General features: G+C 44.1%; 1 non-coding gene across 1 annotated transcript; it reads right to left on the reverse strand.

Annotated features, from left to right (window-relative positions):
• Positions 1–985: 985 nt before the first annotated feature.
• Positions 986–1,092, reverse strand: LOC147948835 (small nucleolar RNA R71). The gene has a single exon (XR_015586069.1). It is a non-coding gene; the product is annotated as a small nucleolar RNA R71 (small nucleolar RNA).
• Positions 1,093–9,188: the final 8,096 nt, after the last annotated feature.

Genomic DNA, 9,188 nt, shown 5'->3' on the forward strand with positions numbered 1-9,188 from the left:
CATACTCGATCACCCCACTCGATCATGTACTCGATTGCTTGCATCGAGTGCTTAGGTCGTGTGGTTTACTTGTTTATATTCTTTTACTTTGTTTATGTTAGGACTGTTAGAACCCAACCCCCCTATTGCTTGGCTTGACTTGCTTGATTCTGATTGCATCTTATCTGCTAGCATAACAACCATTTGGATTGATAACCCTTTGTACTACAACTGCATAGGGAATTGATACCCTTGGTGAAAACTAGTCTATCAATTTGGCGCCGTTGCCATTTGGTTGTTTTATTTTGCTACGTTTAGGATTTCAGGACTTGCTAGATCAAGTTCGTTTGTCTATATTTGTTTCGGATACTGACTTGTTTGCTTTCGCTTTTGTTTGTTTTGAATATCAGGTACAACCCAAGCACCCACCCAACCCGTCACTCGATCACCTGATCGAGTTGATCCTCGTGTACACACTCGGATACTTGCCTGTGCATTCAAACACGATCCATTGGTAGTCAGAACCTGAGTCCTTTCACCGACAACAACGACAGACCTCAGACAACAACAAGTTCAACCGGAACTATCAACCATTGAGGAGACGATGAATAATCAGAACGGTCCACCAGCTCCTCAATCAAGGACCAACATAGGAGCAGGAGATGCTCCGACTACTCACACTCAGTGGAATGGCATTGTGCCACCAGCTGTGCAGAACAACAATTTTGAGATCAAGAGTAGTCTCATCCAGATGATACAGAGCAAAAAGTTTCATGGACTGCCTATGGAGGATCCATTGGATCATCTGGATGAATTTGATAGGCTCTGTAGCCTAACTAAGATCAATGGAGTCAGTGAAGATGGATTCAAGCTCAGGCTTTTCCCATTCTCTTGGGGAGATAAAGAACACATTTGGGAGAAATCGCTACCTAAAGAGTCCATCAACACTTGGGAAGCATGCAAGAAGGCATTCTTAGCCAAATTCTTCTCAAACTCCAGAACCGCAAGGCTGCGAAATGAAATTTCCAGCTTTGTACAGAAGAAAAATGAAACATTCTATGAAGATTGGGAACGTTTCAAGGGGTACACAACTCGATGTCTACATCACGGATTCAGTAATGCTTCATTGCTGAGCACACTATACCGAGGAGTGGTACCAAAGATACGGATGTTGCTGGACACCGCAAGCAATGGTTACTTCCTCAACAAGGATGTTGATGAAGGTTGGGACCTAGTTGAGAACTTGGCTCAATCTGATGGCAACTACAATGAAGATTATGATCGCTCTGTGCGATCTAATGGAGAGGAAGATGCCAAGTACAAGAGGGACATGAAAGCCCTCAATGACAAGCTCGATCAACTCCTCAACCAGTAGAAGCATGTCCATGCTATATCAGAGGAAGAGCAGTTTCAACAACAAGATGGGGAGACTATGCAGCTAGAGGATGTTAACTACATCAACAACCAAGGAGGTTACAACAGAGGGTACAACAACTTCAAGCCGAATCCGAATATATCTTATCGGAACCCGAATGTTGCGAATTCTCAGGACCAAACCTATGCATCCACAGTTCAAGGGAACCAGACCCAACAAAAGCCTTTTGTCCAGTACAACCAACGCTACGCACCTAAGCAACAATACCAAGGGCCCTACAACCAACCACCAGGGTTTCTACAAAACCAAGGTCAACCGAACCAGTCACATGAAGCCGAGCTACGAGGTCTTATTCAGCAAATGATTCAGCAACAGGCTACAACTTTTATGGACATCGCGAAACAGTTCGCGGAAATGAGCAACAAGATTGACTCAGGATATAATGAACTCAATGCCAAGTACGAATCACTCATCACAAAGGTTTGATACCTGGAAAGCCACCACAACAACCAACCCGCACCAAAGATCAATCAACTGCCGGGTAAAGCTGTCCAAAACCCCAAGGATTATGCGACTGCTCAAGCCATTTTCCTGGATGATGACCATGAGGACTACCTCACTGGGGACAGTGATGATCAAGATGGGGAAGATGTGGATGAATCAATGAAGAATGAGGCCATATACTACATATCCGAGTATGAACCCGAGCCTTCACCCGAAGAGACTGATCGAGTTGATGATCGAGCAATGGTTCGAGATTCATAAACTGACGAACAACCCGAAGTGGAACCCGATGACCTACACGATGGTGTTGATCGGATGATGCATCGAGTAGATGTTGAGAAAGGAGATCAGCCTGAACCACCTGCACTGGTAGGAGGGGAGTTGGAGGAAAGGTTCAATGCTGCACTTGACATCCAGTTGGAGGCGCTTACCGAGCGAATGGCTAAGCGCAAAGCAACACCACCTAATCTTTTGCCCCCACATGAGCTTCAGCAGGAAGCTGCAAAGGAAGCAGCTAGATTGGAGGATGAGGTTAAGGAGGCTGTCAAGGAGATCGGATTTGAAATTCTGAGAAGTGGAATTTGTTTGGATCCTGAGGTAAGAACTGAGAAAAAACTTGAAGATCCTGGCTCTTTCACATTGCCGTGTTCAATAGGATTTTGGATTTTCAAGAGCTGCTTGTGTGATTTTGGAGCTTCGGTCAGCATTATGCCGCTTTCAGTTGCTAACAAGCTGGGATTCACTGACTTCAAACCAAGTAAGCAGTATCTGGTTCTAGCTGATAGAACATTAAGACATCCGATTGGAATTTTAGAGAGTCTGCCTCTAAGGATTGGGAGACTGGAAGTGCCTACCGACTTCATGATCCTGGATATGGATAAGGAACCGGATGATCCACTGATCCTAGGAAGACCCTTTTTTGCAACAGTTGGTGCGGTAATCGAAGTAAAACGAGGCAAGGTCAGGATAGAACATGGTGAGCATTTCAAGATGGGGTTTGATGTGAAGAAAGGGGTTAAGAGGCCAACTATAGATGGTCAAGCCTTTTCCACCAGGACCAAACAAAGAAAAATGCTACATCTTGAAGAGGTCAACACCACATTTGCCATGGAACCTTGACAAAATCTGGTAGATCTTTTGGACCAGCCTGCTGTAGTGGAGAGGATTCCAGAACCTCTTCCACATGGATCCCATGCTGAAGGAGCATGAAGAGTCAAGCTTAGTGACTTTAAACAAGCTCACTTGGGAGGAAGTCCCAAAGGTATCTTTCAATTTTAGTCTATTTACTTTATTTACTTTTTATTTAATTTTTCTATTTTTGCAAATTTCAAAAAAAAAAAAAAAAAAAAAAAAAATAGAAAATTGGAAAGATGGAAATTGGTAAACCCGAGGGTCAACCCGACACCATACACGACGCGCCTGATCGTGTCTCTTCTCGGGTAGCGAGTGGAGTCCGAATTCCGCAAGGAAGCCCACTCTCGGTGAAGCCCACCAACCGAAACCCTAGCCTGTTTAAGGAGGTCGAACCCTTCTCCCTCTTCATCACCGATAAGTCTTCCTAATTCTCTTGAGCTTTTCACTTTCCATAAGTTTCTATTCTTCTCTCTCGATTCCAAGCTCATTCGATTCTCTTTGGAGACTAACCCTATTAATCCCAAGAACTAGCTTTTCTTTTTCTTCTCAAGGAATCGATATGGAGCCAACCGCTAGAACCTACCAAAGGAAAGGAAGAAGATCCACCTCCGGCGCTGCTACAACTGGAGGAGACGCCGCCAAAGTTTGACAACCCCAAGGAAGAGGAAACGTTCCACATTCCCAACCGTTGGGTGGACGTTTAGCCTCCCATACCCGATGCACAACTCGATCCACCACCCGACCTGATGCTCGAGTAACCGATCGAGTAAGCCCCCGAGTTCGCTCACCGAGTCCAATGGCGAGTGCTATCTGCCGTTCTCCTCGACGTAGGGACCTGTCTACGTCCAAATAGACACTTACCGACCCTATGGAGGTCAATTCTGATGTTGGAGGAGAAGAACAAGGTGAGATCCAAACCTCTCGATCAAGGAGTAGAGCCGCAATTGCAAGGGGGAAAAGACCGGCTTCGGAGAAGGCTGAGAAGGTGGTTCAGAGAGCAGTGGTTGTAGAAGATCAACATGCTGAGGAGGAGGAAAGAGAAAGAGAAGAGGAGCATAGAGAGAGAACCCGCCAAGCCTCGCGGAGGCTAAAGCAAAAGAAAGTCGACACTCCGGCGAGGTTGTTCAAAGTCTTCCGGAAGATGAGCTTTGTTGGTACCCGATACCCTCACCGTGAGACCATGAAGCAATTGGGCATCGCTAGAGATGTTGAATTTTTGTTCGATATGTGCCACCTGGGCAATATGATGCGATCCCATCTAGAAGCTTATGAGGAGGAGACGATCCACTTCCTTTCAACCCTAAAGCTTCATTATTTCGAGGATCACCCGACCCTACTACCCGATCGGGGGATCGGGTTCATCACCTTCTCCGTTTGGAACACGGAATACCGGCTAACTTTCAAAGAGATGAAGACGCTGTATGGCTTCAAAGCTGGTAGTGGGGAAGGTATGGAGGTCAGCAAGGAAGAGATGAGGTCCCTATGGCTGACAATAGGAGACAAGCACCCCTACAAGTCCACAAGCTCCAAATCTGCTCAAATAAGGAGCCCCGTTTTGAGTTATTTTCACAAGTCCCTCGCATGCACTCTTTTTGCTAGAAAAGAGACTGGGAATGTGAACGACCATGAGCTTCAGTTATTGGATGTTGCATTGTGTGGAGTTTTGGATAGTGCTAGGGATGGAACACCGCTAGTAGAAGACATACCTGATACTAGTACGTTGTTCGTGCTACTCGATCAATTCCTTTACTTGAAATCGTGGGCTGTGAAAAGAAGAGAAGGAGGCGGAGAGATCTCTATCGGGGGACTAGTCACACCAATCTTAGTGGCATGCGATGTGCCCTTAAAGGGAATTGTCCAGGAACCAAGGTGGTTGGATACAGACTACCTCGTGCTGGCGAGATTTTTGGCCTATGAGAGGCCTAATGACATGACATTGTTCAAGTTTGTCCACCCAACCGCAATAGCTGCTCAAATGGTTCTACCCAATGTCGTGTGCACCAAGGTTCGGTTAGGGCACAATATTGACTTTGCACCACCGTTGGAAGAGTTGTACAACCCGGAGGAGGGGTCTGAGGCTGAGAAGAGAGAAGAAACCGGGTAGAGACAAGGAGATAGCTCGGAGGAGTTTGATTTTGAGGAGTATGTATGCTCTCAAAAACAACCGGTTGGAGTAAGGGAAGCACACAAAAGGATCGGTTGGTTGAAGAGGATGAACAAGTTCTTGGTGAAGAAGGTGAAGGATCTTGCCGGTTCAGTGAAGGTAATGGGAGGTCAGATCAAGGAGTTGCAAGAGAAGGCAAGCTGTGCCTCAGCTCCTACCTCGGCACAAGCACCTACATGGATGGGGAGAAGCGGACCACTAGGAGGAACTCGAGGACTGCCACCTCCTGAACCTCAAAGAGCATCATCATACGAGCCCCAAGCTGAGGAGGACATCACCCAACCTAAAGCATCGAGGAAAAGCCATTCTGACGCCTACCTGACACCCAATCCGATGGGGTACACGATGCACTATCCGATGCACCCATCGAGCACCCAATCGAGTGATTATGCTGGACTTTTTCCTCCACCGTACCAGATGCCATTCACGATGCCATACACGATGCACCCTGCGAGTGGATACACCGGTAATCATTTTGGGCCTCTTCCGCCATTTCTGTCCTATTAGCCGATGCCCTACCCGATGAGCTACGTGATCCCACCCTCGATCAACACCTCGGATGCTGGTCCGAGTAAGTCGTCCGTGCACATTACTGAACTCTCTGACGAGCAAACACCGGCACCTCCTGAAGCCGGAGACGACACTGGCTACACGTTGGCAAGTATGGAGGCTGCTGCAACCTCCTTATTCACCAACCCATGAGGTACCACATTAATCCAAACTTTGTAAATAACATTGCATTTAGTTTTATTCATCTTTGTGTGATTCTTGGATTCTTTTCCAGCTTTTATTTACATAGGGACTGTGTAATTTAAGTTTGGGGGAAGGTCCTAGAATGTATTTAACACTGTGTTTTATTTTCTTATTTTTATTATTTCAAATTTTTGCATGATAGTTTTTTTCATTTGAGTCTGCATTTATGTGCATTAAAAAAACCCAAAAAATTTTGAAAAATTTTGAAAAAGAAAAAAAAAAAAAATGAGTGTTCATGTAGTTGCATTTACATATTAGGATTGAGTATAGTTTGTTTCTTATAGGAATGTTGCATATGCATCTTAGGGACAATGATTAAAACCACCTTGTTTAAAAATCGAACCTTAGGATTGAAGCTATAGCCTTTAGTCACAGTTCATTGTTGCTAGATCAATCTTTGGAAAAAAATGAAAAATCTTTGCTTAGATCCTTTTTTTTGATTGAATGCTTCCTCCACCTGCTTGAACGTTAGAACATCTCTATATTATTGGATTTAATTTGAACTTTAATTGTCTTGCTTATGGAACTTGAATACTTGCTCATGGTAACTCTAAAATCGGGTTAGCACTCCTCATTTTACCAATCTTTTCGTACCCGATTCATTTGTTCTACCCATGAACCCAAACCTTTCTTTCAAACCTTGTTGAGAATTGTTGAGTGAGACCTTTTTCATTGTGCTATAGGTTGTGAAACCTTGAGAGTATTGAGAACGACAAAGAACTGCCTCTTGATTTAGCTAAGTTAGATTTGAACTAGCTAATAGATTCGGTTTTGAAGGATAGGTGGCTAGAATGTTTAATTGGGGTTGGGTTATGGAATAAAAAAAAAAAGAAGAGAAAAGTCCCTAAGGTTAGAATTAATTAGCTCTAAGTCTCTAAGTAAAAAAAAAAAAAAAAAAAAAAAAAAAAAAAAAAGAGAAAAAGTTCTTGCTATAGTCTCCTAGAAAGAAAGAAAATAATATATGTATATTAGGAGTTTAGCAAAGAAAAAGAAAAAAAAAAAAACAAAAAAAAAAAGAGATTAAGAGCTAGAAGTTTAAAGTCTAAAAGTCTAAACCTTAGGGAGTAAAAAAAAAAGAGAAAGAGTTAAAATCAAGGGTGTGGGTAGTTAAATTCTAGGAGGTTTAAATAAAAATATGTATTATGAATGTATGAGAAAAGGGTAGATCATCAAGAGTTAAGCTTTGTATTCCCAAATTGTTCTCAGTCTTAGATAGTTTTCACGACTGTCTAGCATTCCACTTTTTGAGAGAAACCACCTAAAGAATTTGCTTGAAACCACCTTATCAAAAAAGCCTTACCCTTGAACCCGATTGAGCTTGATTCACCTTCCATCTGCAAGAATTCGTCAAACACTTAATTGAATGTGAAAGAGATGTTCCTTATCTTTAGTTGGAGGTTGAGCTAGATTGATGCATGGCAATAAGCATAGAAAAATATTTGTAAGTATGTTGATTGATCTTAGCACCATTAAACTTGTAACACCCGCGAACCGGAATCCTGGTTTAGGGTGTGCATCGATCGATGCAGTGGTAGCATCGGTCGATGCTGGTTCAATTCTCTGCGTTTTGGTCAGAAGAGAAAAGAAAAACCCTTAGGGTCGTGTCTTTTGTCTCATTAGACGTGTGTGGCCGTTTTTGAGATAAAAGAGAAGATAGAAAGAGTTCTTGAAAGTTCTTGGTGATTTCTGGAGATTTGAGGCGTTTCTTGGTGAGATCTGTAGCTGGGATCGTTGTAGGAGCTTCCTAGAGGCTTGTTCTTGTTTGTGTGAGGCTTAGTTTCTTCTGTGGCAAAGGTAAGTGCATGACCATGGCTTATCTAAGCTAGAAAACTCATTAATCTTCCTGTTGTGTGTTGTTAGACGTATTAGGATGTTGCTATGGACGTTAGGAAGCTTTCTTGTGGCTTGGGATCGAGTTTTGTGGTTGTAGGAGCAAAGATCCGGCGAGAAGCTTCGGGGAAATCACCGTGCTCGACGTTGCGTCGATCGATGCATATCTTGCATCGGTCGATGCAAGTGCGAGGACGGCGCATAAAACTCTAGGGTTTTCGTGTTACGTCGAGCATGTGTCGGTCGATGCAGACTGGGTATCGGTCGATGCAAGTTACACTTGCATCGGTCGATGTAGCTTCTGTGTCGATCGATGTTTCCCCATTTGGCATCGGTCGATGCATGTGTGGCGTCGGTCGATGCTAAGTCCTGGTTTGTTATTCGTTGTTGTTGATTGTTGTGTGATGGTTATTGATACTCTATTGCTTGTGTGTATAGCCCAGTAGATGGGAGGATTGCCTTACTGAGTGTTTATAAAATACTCATGCATTGCAATATGTGTTTGTGGTGCAGGTAAAGGCAAAGTGTGTTCTAGGGACTCGGTTTGGTGTTGTCTGGCATTGCTAGGTTGCTAGAGTTGGGTCATTAGAACATTGCTAGATTGCTGGTTCTTTGATTCTTTATGTTTGGATATTGATTATGTTGGAATATAGTTATATTTGATTATTGGATTATTATTGATTATTGGTTGGTTATTCCGCTGTTGAATGTGTTTGTGGTTAGGTGGCTAGTGGGTATGGGACCACTAGTTGTAGTTTTATTTATTATATTTTTTATTTATTATTTAAAAAAAAAAAAAAGGTCGGTCGTTTCATTTTGGTATCAGAGCCCTTACGGTTCTAGGTTTGGGTTCACTAGATTTCTATTGTAGATGTTTGGGGATTTGCATGCTTTGATTGATTATATGAGTTAGTCAATTGTGTGTGGCATGGAGTCCTAGAACATCCTCTTCGAGCCGATTGTGTGATTCCATGGTGAGTTTATGTTTCTGTATTATAATAGAAATTGTTTGCTTAGCCTTCTGTTCATGGTAGTGCAGATGGTTAGGGAGGGTGCTGTGGCTGGTCGAGGTCGTGGACGCGGACGTGGTCGTGGACGCGGACGTGGTCGTGGTAGGGGCAGAGTCCCAGTGGTTAGTGAGACCGAGGATCAGAGTGTGACAGCTGAGGGTGTTGGCGAGTCGCAGGGTGTTCCGGGGGATCCCGTGAGTGTGGCAGGAGGGGGCGGTGTTGATGCTCCAGTAGCCGGTGATGCTAGGGTTCCGGGTGTGGGAGTCCCAGCGGGTGGAGTCCCTGGTACTGACTTTGCGGCTATGCTAGCACAGGTGTTAGAGCGGTTACCACCAGTGGTACCGGCTCGGGCTCAGGTAGTGCCACCAGTGGTAGCGGAGGAGCGGCAGCCAGTGGTTGCAGATGTGGGAGAGCATGGACGTTATTTGGCTATGCTCAA

This window comes from Camelina sativa, chromosome 2, assembly GCF_030686135.1.
Source record: "Camelina sativa cultivar CO46 ecotype springtype chromosome 2, ASM3068613v1".
In the NCBI taxonomy this organism is placed as follows: Eukaryota; Viridiplantae; Streptophyta; class Magnoliopsida; order Brassicales; family Brassicaceae; genus Camelina; species Camelina sativa.